Below are 16,580 nucleotides of genomic sequence, written 5' to 3' on the forward strand. Positions count from 1 at the left end.
AATTTAGTCTTTAATGTGCAATGCTTGTTCTTGTGTGATTTTTAAACTTTTAACCTCTGATGATTATCCGGTGAGCACCTTATCAGTCCTCATAAATGCAATTGCATTTCTTTTCAGATAGCCTAAGAAATCATGCATGGTAATGTTTGCGCCTTTTTATCTGCACAGACAAATAATCACTTCTGAAAATGTATTTTATTGAGGGAGATGATTTTATTTCATTATGGATCGAAAACCTTGAAATTTCCAAGTATCTCTTAAAACTGTCTTTTCAGAGGCAGTGAAATAATGACTTCTTTTCATCATAAACACATTTTATTATCCACAAGGGTGGAAGGTTGTTGTTCTTTACAGAAAAATAATACAAATGTTTGTCTTTAAGAAGGAAGATCTCCTTTTGCAGTGAACAGGCATGTTTGTTATGACCCAACTAAGCTTGTATGCAGTCATTTGTAACGTCAGGTTGTTTACCTGTAACTTGGGTTCTTCTAGTGTTCATCTGTACTCTTACATGAATGGGCTTTGCGCCTGTGCAGATTCCAAGCTAATTCCAAGCGCCTGTGTTATTCCAAGCTAATTTGTTTCCTAATAGGTGGTAGCCACTCCCCTTCCTGGTGATGTCATGGCCTCCCTCCTTCAGTCTTTGAGTCTGATGACTTGGAGAACTAAGACGGGAGGTTGGGTGCCCATATAAGAGTATAGATGACCGCTAGAAGAACCCAAGTTACAGGTAAGCAACCTGATGTTCTTCGACGTGGCCTCTGTGCTTTACACGAATGGGTGCATAGCAAGCTGCACCTATGCCCAGTAGTGGCGCGTGAATACGCCACTGGGGGAGGGCAGCGGCCGGGAGGCATATTTAAGGGAAAAGAAAGTTGCTGCTTACCTCTGCAGCATGCCTCCCAACAGCCCCTGCGGCAGGCAATCGCTGCCACCACTCACCTGGTGTAAACGGAGCCGAGCCCCAGCCAGCAGCCAGGTGAGTGGCAGCGGTGATTCCCCGCCTCAGGGGCTGCTGGGAGGCACACTGTGGAGGTAAGCAGCAACTTTCTTTTCCCTTAAAGATGCCTCCCACACCCGCCCCCAGTGGTGCATTCACGAGCCGCTACTGCCCATGCCCAGAGCTTACCTGGAGGCGGGAGTTTAGGCAAAGAGAGATTTCAGGACTGCCATGTCAGAGGTCACATCTCTGCAGGAGCACACATTTAGTGCATAGTGCTAAATGAGGGAGTGAGGAGACACCCAGGTTGCTGCTTGGCAGATGACATCAATCGGAACCGCTCTGTCAAATGCCGTGGAGATCGACACAGATCTAGTGGAGTGAGCTTTTATGGGAGCAGTTAAATCTTTCCTGGTAAGTTGGTAGCATAAGGTAGCCACTTGAGTATCCACTTGGATATGGATTGGGCAGAAGTCTGGGCACCCTTTTTGGGGCCTGAATGTGTAATGAAGAGAGACTGGGTAGAACATAGGGTAGAGGTGTGGTGAAAATAAAAAGTGAGGGCCCGGCAGACACTGAGCGTATGAAGATGTTGTTGTGCATTGTCTGCAGGATTGGGAAAGAAAACTGGCAAGGTAAGTGGTTGAGACTGATGAAAAGAGGAGACCTTAGATAAGAACGCTATGTCCGGATGGAGTACCACCTTGTCCTTGTGAAAGACGAGATAAGGAGAGTCCACTTGCAAGACCCTGGTTCATAGTTTGCTCACTAGTTTAGCAGATATTATAGCTACTAGGAAGTCTACCTTGCAGGAGAGGAGGTCCAGAGAGATTGTCTGCAAGGGTTCAAAGGGATGTCTCAATACCAGGTGGACCCTTGAGGAATGTTTGAGGCCTGCTTCTTTTAACGAAAGTACAAACATGCTCAGCAGAGACCTCTTTGGGCTTCATGTTCCTGGATTCGAGAAAGGTAAGGCAGAGTTTCCATTTATGCTGGTGTGACTTTATAGTTGCAGGTTTCTTGGCGGTGGAGAGGACACATTGCAAGGACTGAGGAAAGTGGGTGATATCCACCATGCAGTGAGGTGGAATTTGTAAAGGTCTGAGTGTAAAAGCTGACTGGCCTGTTGGGTGAGTAGATGAGGGATCAGAGGCAGGCAAAGGTGGCAGCATGCTGAGAGGCACATGAGGTGGGGAAACCAGGGTGTCCTGGGCCACCAAGGGGCAATCAGGATGCAGTTTACCCGGTTGTGTTGAATCTTGTGCAGCACCTAATGTAGAAGAGGGATGGGGGAAAGCAGGCATGCTGTATGACCCGACCAAGTTGTGGTGAAGGCATCACCTAGTGAGCGAGGTTCCTGACCTGCTCAGGAGAAGTAGAGTGGGCACTGGGCATTCAGGTGGAACACGAAGAGGTTGACCTTATAGGTGGAACCAGCATAGAAAGACAGACTGGAAGACCTCCGGGTCCAGCGGCCACTTGTGAGAGTCTATTCTCACCCTGCTGAGAGCGTTGGCATGGCCATTGGCCATTCTTTGGATGTGTACAGCTATAAGTGTGATGTCGTGGTATATGCACCAGGACCATAGGTTGAGAGCAGTGTTTCCTCTAAGGTGTGCGCATGTGTGCATGCTCACACATTTTTTGATGCCCACTCAATTAATTTTAGATCCTGCTCAGGTTGAATCAGGAAAGTCTCACTCTGAATACATGTGCACACACACTGCCTTGATACTGCTGCCTAGAACAAAACTCATTCCGCACACAGATGAAAAAAACTAGAGAGAACACTGGTTGAGAAATAGGTGACATAGACTGAGAGAGCTTGTGCCACCTTGCCTGTTTAGGTAGGCCTTCGCTGTAGTGTTGTTGGTCTATACTGTACTGTACTGTCACTACTGAATGGTGTAGGGGTGATAGGAAGCCCCTGAGGGCTTTGAAAACTGCCAAATGTTCTAGATAATTTATGTGGTGGGTGCATTCTTCTGTATTCCAGAGGCCTTGAATGGAGAGATCTCGGGTCTCTGAGGCGTCTGTGTTAATGACGTGATGTGGCTGGGGAGGATGAAACAGGGCACCCATGGAGAGGTTGGAGACATCTGTCCACCCAAGAAGCAACTGACAGACCATAGCAGGTAATATGAGCCAAGGGATTGGGGGTCTGTGTGGGGGTGGAAGTTGTTCAGGAACCAACTTTGAAGGATCCTGGAACTAAGGCAGACATGTTGGAGAACGTGTGTCGTAGAGGCCATATAGCCTAACAGTTGCTGGATGACCCAGGCTCTGCGACAACGGCAATCAAGTACATGGGCTGCCAGAGCTAGAAGTAATTCGATTCTGCATTCTGGTATATCGAGCATAGCCTGAGTAGAGTTGAACAGGAGTCCTAGGGATTCTATGCATCTGGTGGGTACCAGTTTTGATTTTTAGTAGTTGATTAGGAGGCCTAGGTTTTTCAGGAGGGTCGTCATGGTGGTGAGTGTGTGGAGGACAGCTTTGGGTGTATCAGTCACCAAAAGTCAGTCCAGATAAGGGAAGATCTGGATGCCCTGTTCCTGGAGGAAGGCTACCACTGGCACCATGCATTTGGTATATACCCTCAGGGCCGATGCTAGGCTGAAGGGGAGAGCCCTGAACTGGTAGGTGTTATTCCCAGTCTTGAAGTGCAGAAAGTGATGGTGCTGAGGACACATCTTTGAGGCCTAGTGAGATGAACCAAGTGTCCCTCTGTAGGAGGGTGAGGATAGCTGTGATGGTGATCATTCGAAAGCATTTGTAGGTGATGAATCGGTTGAGTTGTCGTAGATCTAGAATGGGACAGAGGCCTCTGTCGTGTTTGGGAATTGTGAATTATGGGGAGTGGAACCCCTCTGATGAGGTACTGCAAACCAGTTCTATGGCTTGTTTGTCAAGCAGCGAAGTCACCTCCACCAGTAGGATGGGGGTGGCTTTGGTGGTGACTGGTGGATTGAATGGGGGTATAGATGAAATGGGGGTATAGATTAAAATTCCAGGATGTGCCCAATTTCTATGACTGTGAGGACCCACAAGTCTGATGTAATGGCTTCCTATGCCGAAAGGTAGGGAGATAGACAGATGCCACACTGGCACTGGCCTGGGGAGTCACTATTTTGGGGGAAAGGCAGCAGGTTGCCTGGGTTTTTTGAGTGGCGTGTGTTGCATGTTGTATGAAGAATGCTTTCCATAAGTTTGAAACTTTGGAGTGCGAAAGGAGCAGTCACCTTGGTGATACTGGATGGGTGTACAGGTCCATCTGGTTGACCTCTGCTGTCTAGGTGTGGATGGCTGGTAGCTCATAAAGCGAGCCGTGTTGTGAAGACATTGGACCTTTTGCATCTTTTCTACACCAGCCAGCATGGTGTAGTGGTTAGAGTGCTGGACTAGGACCGGGGAGACCCAAGTTCAAATCCCCATTCAGCCATGATACTAGCTGGGTGATTCTGGGCCAGTCACTTCTCTCTCAGCCTAACCTACTTCACAGGGTTGTTGTGATGAGAAATTTAAGTATGTAGTACACCACTGTGGGCTCCTTGGAGGAAGAGCGGGGTATAAATGTTAAAAGTGGGGGGCGCTGCCATCAAAGGGAAAGTCTTCAATATGGGATCGAGCCTCATAATAAAGGTCAAAAGAATGCAACCATGCATGGTGACAGACTGCTATTGATGTGACCATGACCTTTGCAGCACATTCTACTGAATGTATGGCAGAGTACAGCTCCTGCTTGACTAACTGCACTGCCTCCTTAAATAATGTTTTAGCCGGGGTCTTTTTATCTGGAGGTAGGTGATCTAAGAAGAGGGCTAGGTGCTCCCAGAGGAAATGATGGTAGCAGGTGTTATAGGCCTGATAGTTAGCTAATTTGGTGTAGAGTGGAGATGGAATAGAGGCATCTGCCAAAGGTATCCAATTCCCTGCCCTCCCTAACTGGAGGAGCGGAGGTGGAACAAGCCCTGGTCTTAGATATGGAAGACTCCACTACTACTGTGTTCAGCATGAGATGATGCTGTAGGAGGTTTCCTGCTTGGTTCTCCTCCATGTGAACTCTGTAGAAGGATTCCAAACGCTTTGTAGGTTGGGGCAGCAAAGATGGCTGTACCCAGCAGGCCTTGGCAATATCCATGAGGGCCGCATTCAAAGGAAGAGAAATAGGAGGCTCCTGTATCCGCTTCTATCAGACCAAATAATGGGATTGATTCTGCCTTACCCTGTTGGGTCAAGGGTATATCTAAGGAAGTGACCATGAGGGATATATATTCTGCACAGGAATGAAGTAAATTAAGAACTGAAATTTTTAAAAGACATATTCCATAGGATTTTGATGCCAGTGACCAAGGTTCAGAAGATCCAGGTCTCAACACAGTGAGTAGCAGTAGGAGTTGCTGTAGATTTGCTAGATTCAGGTCATGTGGGGGTACTTATAGAAGATGTGTGAGAGAGAGATTTCTCCTCTGTATATTTCTGGAATTACTCTGAGGCCAATCTATCGTATCTGTTGCTTGGGTCTAAAAAACAATCTAGAATGCAAAGCATTGCAGATCTTGTTTAGACTATTACTGTTCATGACACTAGCACAAAGTTAGGCTCTTGCTTATCTTAAGTAGCTTAACACATGTCCTTGTCCTTAACACAAGCTACTTAACATGTCCTTGTGGGTGAGGCCTGTTTTTGATTGGGAAAGGTCATTTTGTGTAGATTACAATTTTAGGAAAGTTCAAGAAATTAAATATATGTAATATAATTTTTTTATGAATGTGCTTGCAAAAGGGAACTAAAAGAACACTTTGAAATCTGTAGTATTTCAGCTTCAAACATTCATTTTATTGTATAATGTCCATATATGGTAAAAGTGGATTCTAATAAATTTTAATCTGAGAAGGTTCTTCTGATTTTCTTGGGCATTATGTTGTTTTGGAATTATTAATCTGATTGTTGAGTCTTAAAAATCTGCTGAGAATGACGTTTAAAATATGATTATTTTAGATTGTAAGCCCTTTGGGGACAGGGAGCCCTCTTATTTATTTATTATTTCTCTGTGTAAACTGCCCTGATCCATTTTTGGAAGGGTGGTATAGAAATTGAATAAATAAATAATAATTATTATAATTATTATTAATTCAGAATTTCTGCTTTTAAAAACCCCATAATTATTTAAACATGTGCCCAGCTACATTCTGGTGTTAAAAGTGGTGCATTAAGCTACTTTAAAAGGCAGGAGGGTTCATGCAAAAATTTTTATCTGTAGGTAATCAGGAATATATATTTAAATTTTTGCTGAGCATATTCCAGTGGAAAAAATAGTGTATTCTGCTAATTTCAGTGGCAGGATTGTGTATGCAAAATTTGTAGGTCATCGGGAAGTATGAGTTTATTTCAAACAAACAAACATACAAATTCTTCAGAATATATATAGATACGTATATGTTTTATGCTATTGATTGTCCTGGTCAAGATGTATGGCAAAAATGTGTAAACTGATAGTTTGAGTTGATTTCTCTCCTCCAAATGTTTAACTGTTTAACCTGGCTCGCTACTATGGCAAAGGGCTGATCCCACATCCCCTAAAATCAATAATAACTTTCCTACTGACATTGGTGAGCAAAAGATCAAGCCCAAATGTCACATTCAAATGAGCTTTATCCTTCACTGCAGCTGCAGTGTTGGGACAGCTGGCAATACTTCCTATTTCAAAAAGTGAGGAGAGATCAAAGGCCTACCATCTATCCTCAGTTCCGTTCATAGCACCATCGACAACTGTTTATTTGACCCCGTGGGCCTAACGCTTCCATGTCCATGTGGAAAGCAGCTGCTTCTGTGCCACAGACTGCACAAAACATTTTTCCAAGAGGAGGCCACTGCAGCAGTAGAAAGATGGTTTCAGATTAACATGGATGACAATATAGTTCATTCATTCATTAACAGGTTCTATGTAAAAGTGAATAGACAGCACTTGCTCATAGAACAGGTATGATTTACTTCTTTGTTGTTAAGTTGAAATATTAATACATGTTAGGAGAAAACTATCTACAAAACATTGACACTTCAAAGTGGATATTAAAGCATGTTTTCAGTTGTACACCTTGTACTCTGATCTCAAATATTTACACCAGAGTAATGTTCCTTCCTTCTTCAATACATATTACCATATAAGCCACATTCGCTCGTAACATAAAACAACAGTTAAACAGGGCAGAGGTTTGAAATCATGAGTGTCCAAATGCATGCAACCGTGGTTTCATGGCAAAAGTGACCTGAGGTTTGCCTTGCCAAATTCCATTTTGAACCTTGGGTTTGTAGTGAGTTATGCCACCGTAACCTGAGGTTTTAGGGTGGCAGTGTTATGTCTGGATGCAGAGGCTGCCATAACCATAGTTTTGTTTAGTTTCTGGAACCGTAATCTTAGAGTCGGAGGCTCAGACCCGTTCGGGGTTGTGCCTGCTCCATACCTGCAGCACTTCTCGCTGGCCGCCTCTCCGAGCATTTGCCCTGCCTCCTGTCTCTGTTCCAACAAAGCAGTTGCCCAGTAACAGCACTGCTGCTATGTCCCATCCCAAGCTTGTCAGTCTGTCAAATGGCAAAATAACCCAGGGGCATGCCCTCTTCCCACTCTGTTACTTGCTTCCCCACCCGACTGCAATCAAGAGGGAAAGGGGATGGGATGGCAAGACGGGCACTACATGATTTGCTCTCTGGAAATGAAGCGACAAAGATGTATGTTCACAAGCACATGCATCTGAGGTGGCAACATAATCAGGGCAGTGCTGGGACAACATAACATCTTCTTTGCTATGAACCACACCACCCATTGAGATCATCAGGAGAGGTCTGTCTGCAGTGGCCACCGGCTCGTCTGGTGGCTACTCGGGGACAGGCCTTCTCCATTGCTGCCCCAAGGCTTTGGGAAATGCTCCCTGATGAAATAAGAGCCTCCACATCATTAACAATTCAAGACACATGTGTTCACCCAGGCTTTTAATTAGATACTGTACATTTTTAATAGTTTTAACATTGTTTTAAGTTTAAAATTGTTATAATGTTTTAACCTTTTTTACTTTGTTTTTTATTGTTTTGTTGTAAACCACCCAGAGACTTGTGTTTTGGGTGATATACACATATGTCAAATAAACACTTAATAAATAAACATATGGCAGGGTGGTGATACCCGGGGTAGAGTTTAAAAAGCAGCCCCACCCAGGAATTCTTGAATGGCTCTGATCCATCCCCTTTGTACAATGATGTTGAGGAAGGGCAGCCCAGCCCCTTTCCCTTGGCTGAACGTGTGCAGTCTCTAGGCTTACTCATGAGAAGGGTCGGGCAGCAGGATTAGCACTGCACCAGTGAAAAAAGCAATCCCTCATCTGTGATGCTGTTGCTCCTCCTGAGCACAACACATCATTCCTGTGATGATGATCTGTTCCTGAGTGGACCGCTCATCCATGAGAATGTAAGGCCATGGGGATACCCCTTCACAACTCTTGAGAAGAACCATCTGTGGAGTCAGGAGTGTCGGGTTCCATCACTAATAATGTGTGATGACATCCCCTCCTCCTATGGACCACTCTCTCATGAGAGTGTCAGGCCATGGGGGTCAGACAACAGATGCTGCCCAGCCAGTTTGCTCTATACAAGTGAGCCATGGGGATGAGTACTCCAGCAACAGCTCTCCCTGTCTTGGCAAATGCCTAAAAAAATCTGTCAAAGTTCAGTTCAGCTTAGTTTATTGTGATCTTTGATCAAATACGCTGTCAAAGTCAAAACTGTCAAAGCATGTCCACCTATTTGAACATGCCCATCTTTATTTCTGCCCCAAACAGTGACTCCACTCTCCTGGGTCACTGGAAATTGAGGCTTCCCTTTCCCATCATTCTGCAGGGCAGCAGATTTGCATACAGAACAATGGTCTGAACCCAGGAAATTTGAATGAGAGTAAAGATCTGTCCCTGGTCCCGGTGTTTCCCCTGTCTGCCCACTAGGCTACGCCTGGACACATGAGCATCAAAATCTCCTTTGATTGTGTGAAAGACTTCCCTGGAGAGAAGGAGATAACTATGCAAAAGTTCTATCATTAACCAGAGAGAACAGGGGTCCCACACAAGCAGGTACTCCTTTCTTGGGTTAACTCAACTCATGAGCATGCAGTCCAAAGGAAGATCAAAGGGTGGCAAGCCTAAGATTCTCTCCAGTAGACTGGCCCTCTGGGTGCTAGTCCCCTGGTGGAAAGCTACCATGGAGGCAGGAGTGTGGTATGGTCTCCATGGACTGCATTGCCGAGGTGAGCCAGCATCCTTGGTCAAAGCCGAACAGAACCCAGGATCCCTTGCCCTCCCTCATGTACATATCCCCTCCGAGGAAGTCATCATGCTCCCTTCCCTTTCCTAAGTAACAGGGAAATAGTACTCCCCAAGATTCCCCCTGTCAGAAATTGTGCTTGTGTGCGACAGTTTTGTTTCTGGTCTCTTGGGAGGGGGGTGGTGCAATCGCTGTCAGAAGAACAGCTTGAATGGCATGGCATTTAAAGGGATTTATTTATTTATTTAGCAAATTTCTATACCACTCCAAACTTGTGTCTCTGGGTGGTTTACAATAATAACAGTACAAATTAAAACATTAAAACAATTAAAAAATTAATACAATGTTAAAACTGTTAAAAACTGTAAATCTAATTAAAAGCCTGGGTGAACAAATGTGTCTTAACTGCTTTTTTAAAAGTTGTCAGAGATGGGGAGGCTCTTATTTCAACAGGGAGTCCATTCCAAAGCCTCAGGTCAGCAATGGAGAAGGCCTGTCCCTGAATAGCCACCAGACCAGCGAGGGTGGGAAGAACATTCCAAAAAGGCATGATTGTGCCTGGCACCCCAAAGATCGTGGCCAATGGCTGCCGTCTGGGAGATGTGCTGATGCCTTGCCCACAGTCTGGTGATGGGATGCAGTCTCGGTCAGCCAGGAAGAGGGAGGGGCTCCCCTGCCCTAAAAATCGAGGTTGTCAGGCTGTAGTCAGATTAATGTCTATGATATGATTCACAGTTTGGAAAATTAACCTCCGTTTTGCCAACCTCCACCTTCATGTGGCATGCGAATGAGGCCACAATAATTTAAAGTAGTCCCAAATAATGTAATGGCATGGTGCTAACATAGGAATCAATAGGCCTCATCATAAGCAGGTGTAGCAAATCTCGAGGCATACCAGGTGTCAAGATTCAAGCTTATATTTGAGGGAAGCAAGGCAGTGATTTATCCTGCAGTTTGTAGACCTGCCATGCAGCCAAATGAATGCCTGTTGACTGCAGTCAAATATTGTCAAATACTCCATGCAGCCTATAAGGTCACCATATTTCAAATTTTACTGTTATTTATTAGAAGGTGAGGCTTGCTTTCCTCCTAGCCCTCCAGTAGTCAGGGGCAATGTCACTGCCTAGCAACACTGGCCACTTGCTACAACCTCAGGAATCTCCAAACAGGAACCACAAACAGTTATCTGCTATAAGGGTCAGTGCTTAGAACTGGATTTTGCTTGCTCTGGGAACTGGGCTACAGTCCCTCCATATTCGGGTCTTGCAAACAGCCATGTGGAAGGGCTAATGATGGATACGTAGTCCAGGATCAGCCAAAATGAAGGTCCAGAGTAACAAGCGAGATCAGAAGGCAGAGCCAAGTATGCAGTCAAGGTCATATAGGTGTTTGGGTTCTATAGCCATTTGAGCTTATTTGCTTATAAGAAATGTACAACCCACCACTCCATTATGAACGCACACAAGGCGGCTTTTAGTTTTAGCCTAGTGTACACACAAAGCATCTGCATGCCACTTTTTAGTCCTTAGAGAGATGATGCAGACTTGCTTAATTTTGTTGTTGCATGCACATGTTTATTTTGGTTCTGAATTGTAAAGTGCTCTGAATGCTTGTTAGAGAGGCAACTTACAAATTAATCTATAAATTAACAAATATGCTCTTTGCTATTTTGTTTTTACAGCTATGTTTTTTGTGAGATGACAAGCATATGAAAGTGCCCTAATAGCTTGTGGCAAGGTCATCTGAGCTCCTTAGGGCTTGCCAATCTTATTTCAAAAATACTTGCACTTCGGATGGGCCAGGGGGTAGAATCTGGGCAGTGCCAAACCTCAGGGCCTATTTTGGAAGGCCAAAAAGCACTTACAGAGGCAGGGGAGAGCAGCAAAAATTGTTCACCACCCATGCGTGCTCTGCTGCCCAGGAAGAGTCTCTGGCTGATTTAACAGAAGCCTCTCTGCATGGGCCAAATTGCTTCTCTGAGTGTCAGCCATTTTCTTTTTTAATGAGTTGCTGCCATCTCGGAGCCTGACGAATGAGGCAAGCTAAGTACAGAAATAAGAAAAGAAACATTCCATAGCATATAAAGTTAACACTTCAAATGACTGTATTTTCAAGTACTGTATTTTTAAAGCGTTAACTTTATGACCAATCCACTGACAAAAAATTTTGACCAGTCAAAAACCCAACCCTAGTACACTTGCCACCAAGCTCCGTTCAAGGGGGGGAACTACAGGGAAACCAAAGACGTTTCAAGGAAGCCTTTAAACAGATATAAGTCAAAGTGGGTTAGGACTCAGGAGTTCCCAAGTGTTATCGGACTACAATTTCCATCATCCCTAGACAGAGTGGCCAAGGGTCATTATGGCTGGAGCTAATGGGAGATTGAGAACCCCTGGATTTGTTCCTGCCTTCAGTAAAAGGTCTCCAGACCAGACTTGCTTCCTGCTTTGAGCAACAAGGGGATTCTGTTCCAGTCTCTCCTGTCCTGCAGCATTCTGCCTCTGCTTCACCAGCACAGCTCTTAGCAAGACAGGAGACTGATTTGACACCAGATGGCTCTTATTTTGAAGGTTAGAGGTATTATTGGGTGATCGTAACTCCCATGGTATACAAGATTCTTTGTCAATACCACACCCTGCCACTCCATGTGGTTGACCGGATCCGTGCAGGATCCATATAGACCAGGGGTTCTCAACGTGTGGGTCCCCAGATGTTATTGGACTTCAACTCCCATAATCCCCAGCCCCAGTGGCCTTTGGTTTGGGAATTATGGGAGTTGTCCAATTACATCTGGGGACCCACACGTTGAGAATCCCTGATATAGACAGTCAATCTTCCACACTGTTCCCTGTCAGTGTATGTGGTAGACTGGAAATTCAGTCCTTTTTGCAAAAATGCTGTAGAATATAGTGTATTTGGGTGAGAATACACTGCAGTTCATGTAAATGTTCCCTTATTCAGATCACTGATCAGAGGGCCCGTGAAGGCTGAGAGGCCCCATGAACCTGGCACCAGCATTGTCCCTGCTCCACTCAACATAGTGTCCCTCGCTGTGGCTGTGTTTCCTTTTAGAATGGGACAGGGAAAGGGGCCATCTTTTACCTCTTTGCTGTGTGGGCTGCTTTGTGAACCTTTTGTTGATGAGTGGTACACAAATCATCATCATCATCATCACATGCACAAAGTCTTAAGTACCTCTAGCTTTAAAAGGGACTCAGAAAGCAGAACTGGGGGAAATCTCTGCCTGAGAGCTTGGACAGTCATTGCCCACTTGAGTGCACAGTACTGTGCTGGATGGGCCAGTAGACTTCATATGTATCGTGATGTATACTGGAGCTACAGTGAGGAGAGAATGGGGCTAGAATAAAGGAGCAGAAGGAGCAAGGGGGTAAAGCAACATGATGTGGGGAGGGCTGGTTTTGTATAAGAGGGGTGAGAGGAGGAAGGGGCTGGGGTGAGAGGAGGAAGGGGCTGGGGTGAGAGGATCTCCCTTCCCTACCACAAAATACTCCCACACCCTTCCAGTGAAATTTTATGAGCACTTAGCTTGTAGCAGAACAACTATAGGAAAGTCCCTCCAGAGTATTTGATGGATAGATAGCTCATTAACAGATGTTGCTGATGGAATAGTACAGCCAATTCTCTGCTCACCATGATGTAGCTATTCATCAACGTACTGTTCTCCTCTCACAGCTCAAGTCTGAAATCTCCACTCTCTTGACAGACCTTGAGCTTCTGGCCAGGTCTTTCATATTTCATTGCTCAGTCAGGCATAAAAGCACAGAGACATTGTAGAAAGAAATCTTAGCATCAGCAAGCTTTCTCTAAACTGGCTGTAGCTAGTTAATAGCTAATTAATAGAAAACTACAAAGTGGAAACTTAGGTGGTGTCATTGTGGTCAATATAAGGTTGCCCTGGCAATCAATATAAGCTAAAACAGTGATTAACTCAGTAGTACTACTTGATTATTCTCCAGAATTCCATGAGCTAGATCCAGCCTTCCTTTACATCCATTTAAACTGGGTTTGAATATGCATTTACAATGGCATTATGCATAGTCTCCATCACAAAACTGGGGCAACAATACACATGCATCCTCATATGCACTTCAGAGCTACATAAGCCTTGGGATGGTGACTCATTGCATATCCATGGCTACACAGAGGTTGTGATGTGCCTGGAGTGCAGTTCAAGCACTTTTTCAGAAAGAATCCCAGGAACTTTAAGAAAAAGCAGAGCAGGTCCTTACCTGCATGGTGTTGCTGACCACACAAATGGTGCTCACACATACATAGATGCCATGTGCGTGGTGTTGCCACACAGGGGGTTATTGGGACACACACTGCCCCAGCAGGAAGCTGCATAGAGCAGCAGAAATCAGGCAATGGCTGGTTCTTCTTCTTTTCATTCATTCAATTTCTATACCATCCTTCCAAAAATGGCTCGGGGCAGTTTACACAGAGAAATAACAAATAAATAAGATGGATCCCTGTCCCCAAAGGGCTCACAATCTAAAAGAAATAGAAGATAGATACTAGCAACAGTCACTGGAGATGGAGAGGGCCAGTTACTCTCCCCCTGCTAAATAAAGAGAATCACCACATTAAAAGGTGCCTCTGTGCCAAGTTAGCCTGGGAACTTTTCCTTAAAGTTTCCAGGATCCTTTCTGGAAAAGTGCTCAAACCACACTTCAGGCTCATCCCTACACAGGAGAATGCTGGGTAGAACACAGCATCCCTAAGAATACAGGAGAAAGCTTGCTGTGAGCCTGTTTAAATTTCATTAACTAGAGATGCCACAAATATCTGAAAAAAGGAAACGTCCCTGCTTAAAATGTAAGCCTTAAATGCTCTTAGTTAAGCTCTTAGGAACTATGAAGCAGCTGTGGGCTGATTTTATGACATCTGAAGCCACTTGGTCCAGGTTGGTCCTTAAAGATAGCTCTACACCATTTAGATGGATGGCTGACCAGAGACAGTCCTGTAGCCCAATGTGACTAATAGAAGCTGATTTTGCAGTGACTTACAGTAAGTGCTGAGCTCTTACACACACATTCTGTTTAAATGGACTAGTGTTCTTAGCCAGCTTCCTGTGGTGGATGCCAATCTGTCTGAAATCTAGCAGCCTCCTTTCCCCTTTGGGTCCCCCTTCCTGTCAGTTGAGGTGAAAATACTGCATATTAACCCAGTTTATCCAACTTGCACAGGAAGGATGCAGTAGTGATACTATAAATTCTGTCGGCATAGTTCTTAGCTGGTAAGGTGGATTGATTTTCCATTTTCCTGTCTTGGAGAGCTTATTCTCTTGAAAAGAGACAAGTCTGGATTCAACCATGGAAAGAAGTAAATAAATAAATTTAGAAACCCTGTTCATTCTTGTTAGGTTGGATAAGCTTCTGTTACCAGAGTTTTTGCTTGTGTGTATATATAGTATATAATTCATGGAGGACAGCTCTATCAATGGCTACTAGTCTGGTGTCTATGAGCCACCTTCAGCCTCAGAGGCACGATGCCTCTGACTATCAGTTGCAGTGGAGCTACAGCAAGAGAGAAGGCATGCCCTTGACTCTTGCCTGTGGGCTTCCAAGAAACATCTGGTGGGCCATTGTGTGGAACAGGATGCTGGACTTGCTAGATCTTGGGCCTGGTCCAGCTGGGCTGTTCTTATGTTTGTGTGTATATATAGAGAGAGGGAGAGGGGTTTAAAAAAAAAATACAGAGACTAAATATTATCTAGAGTATGGATAATTTGTATTCTACCGAAGTTAAAATATCGGTTTTTATTGAATTAAATACATAAATGTTTAATGGCAGGCCTTCCCTCCATTTTAGACAAAAATCCTTTTCCTTTAATCACAACAACTGTTGTGATTGTGTAAGATGCTAATACACTTGTATGGAGCTTTCAGCCTGTGACAATAGAAGTAAAACACTTAATAATTTGCTGATTTACTGCACATGTTACGCCTGATTTGGGCCTACACTTCTCTTTGTACATATATGGTTCTTTTTGAAGGTAAGCTAAAGATTCAGCAAGCATGAGACCAAATGGTCATCTTATTTGTTGCATTATTGAAAGACTTGCCTGCTGCATCACTAAGCAGAGGACCATGTGTTAGTTGTTATGGAATGCCACCAAACCAACCATTAGTGGCTCATTGGCTGCATTGAGTATATAACCACCCTGAGCCACTTTTGGAAGGGCAGTATATCAACCAACCAACCAACCAACCAACCAAAAAATAAATGCACATAGTAGGAGTATTCATCATGTTTACTGGTGCTAACAGATTGTGATGTGATGAGCTCAATCCATGTGACTAATATTCCTTCACCTTGCAGCTGGGTAGGGAATAATTTACTGTAGAAGAGTCATTTTTGGTAGTATCCCACTGACTACTGCAATGTGTGATCCAACTATATAGGAAGGGATCATGGCTAGTGTCCCACCATTACAGTAGTGTAAATTCACAAGCAATTCATCTGCATTCTGTTTCCTGGTGTGATTATTCTGAGCCTAACTTCCTATAACTAATGTTACTGGAGATGTGGAAATGCAGATTTCCAATGGGCTGCTAAATTAGTTAAGCTTTCCCTGAAGAGCAGTTTCCTTTCACCCTTAAATGCCAAGCCTTTGAGGCTATTCGCACAATCAAAAACTGTGTCCAACCTGGGTTTGGGAGCTGTGTGTGATCCCAATTTTTGGTTCTGTGGAAGTAAGGTTAGAGGAAAACCTGGGTAGAAGTGATTGTGTGGAAGCAAGGTAGGAGGAAAAGCGACCCAGGTTTTCCTCTTACCTTGCTTCCACACAATCACTTCTACCCAGATTTTCCTCTAATCTTGCTTCCACACAACTGAAAATTGGGAGCACACACAGCTCCCAAACCAAGGTTGGACACAGTTTTTGATTCTATGAATGGCCTCATTGAGGTGAGTCTCACAATCAGTGAGACTTGCCAGGAGGGGGTTTGCGGGGAGAGCAGGTTTAGCATCATCCCTGCAGACGATCGGAAGGCAGCCCTGGGCGGCCAGATCAGCCACCTACACAACTGCTGGCTCCGTCATGGAGTTGGTGGGGGCTGTGGGGATTGGGGGCTGCGGAGCCCCCGGAAGTTCCAGGATGCCCCACGCAAGTGCACGGGGCATCCTGGAGAGACCCCTGAGCCGCCTCCCAGTTGGGGGTCTACTCATGTGTCGCCACGTGCCATGGCAACACATGAGCAAAAAGACACAATTAATGGAGATATCGCTCCATTAACCTCGTCTTAGGGGAAGGGTATTTTTGAGGGTTAGCTGCTGGGAGCTGCGCAGCTCCTGTTGCAGCACACAACTA

Source organism: Hemicordylus capensis, chromosome 2 (assembly GCF_027244095.1).
Source record: "Hemicordylus capensis ecotype Gifberg chromosome 2, rHemCap1.1.pri, whole genome shotgun sequence".
NCBI classification, from domain to species: Eukaryota; Metazoa; Chordata; class Lepidosauria; order Squamata; family Cordylidae; genus Hemicordylus; species Hemicordylus capensis.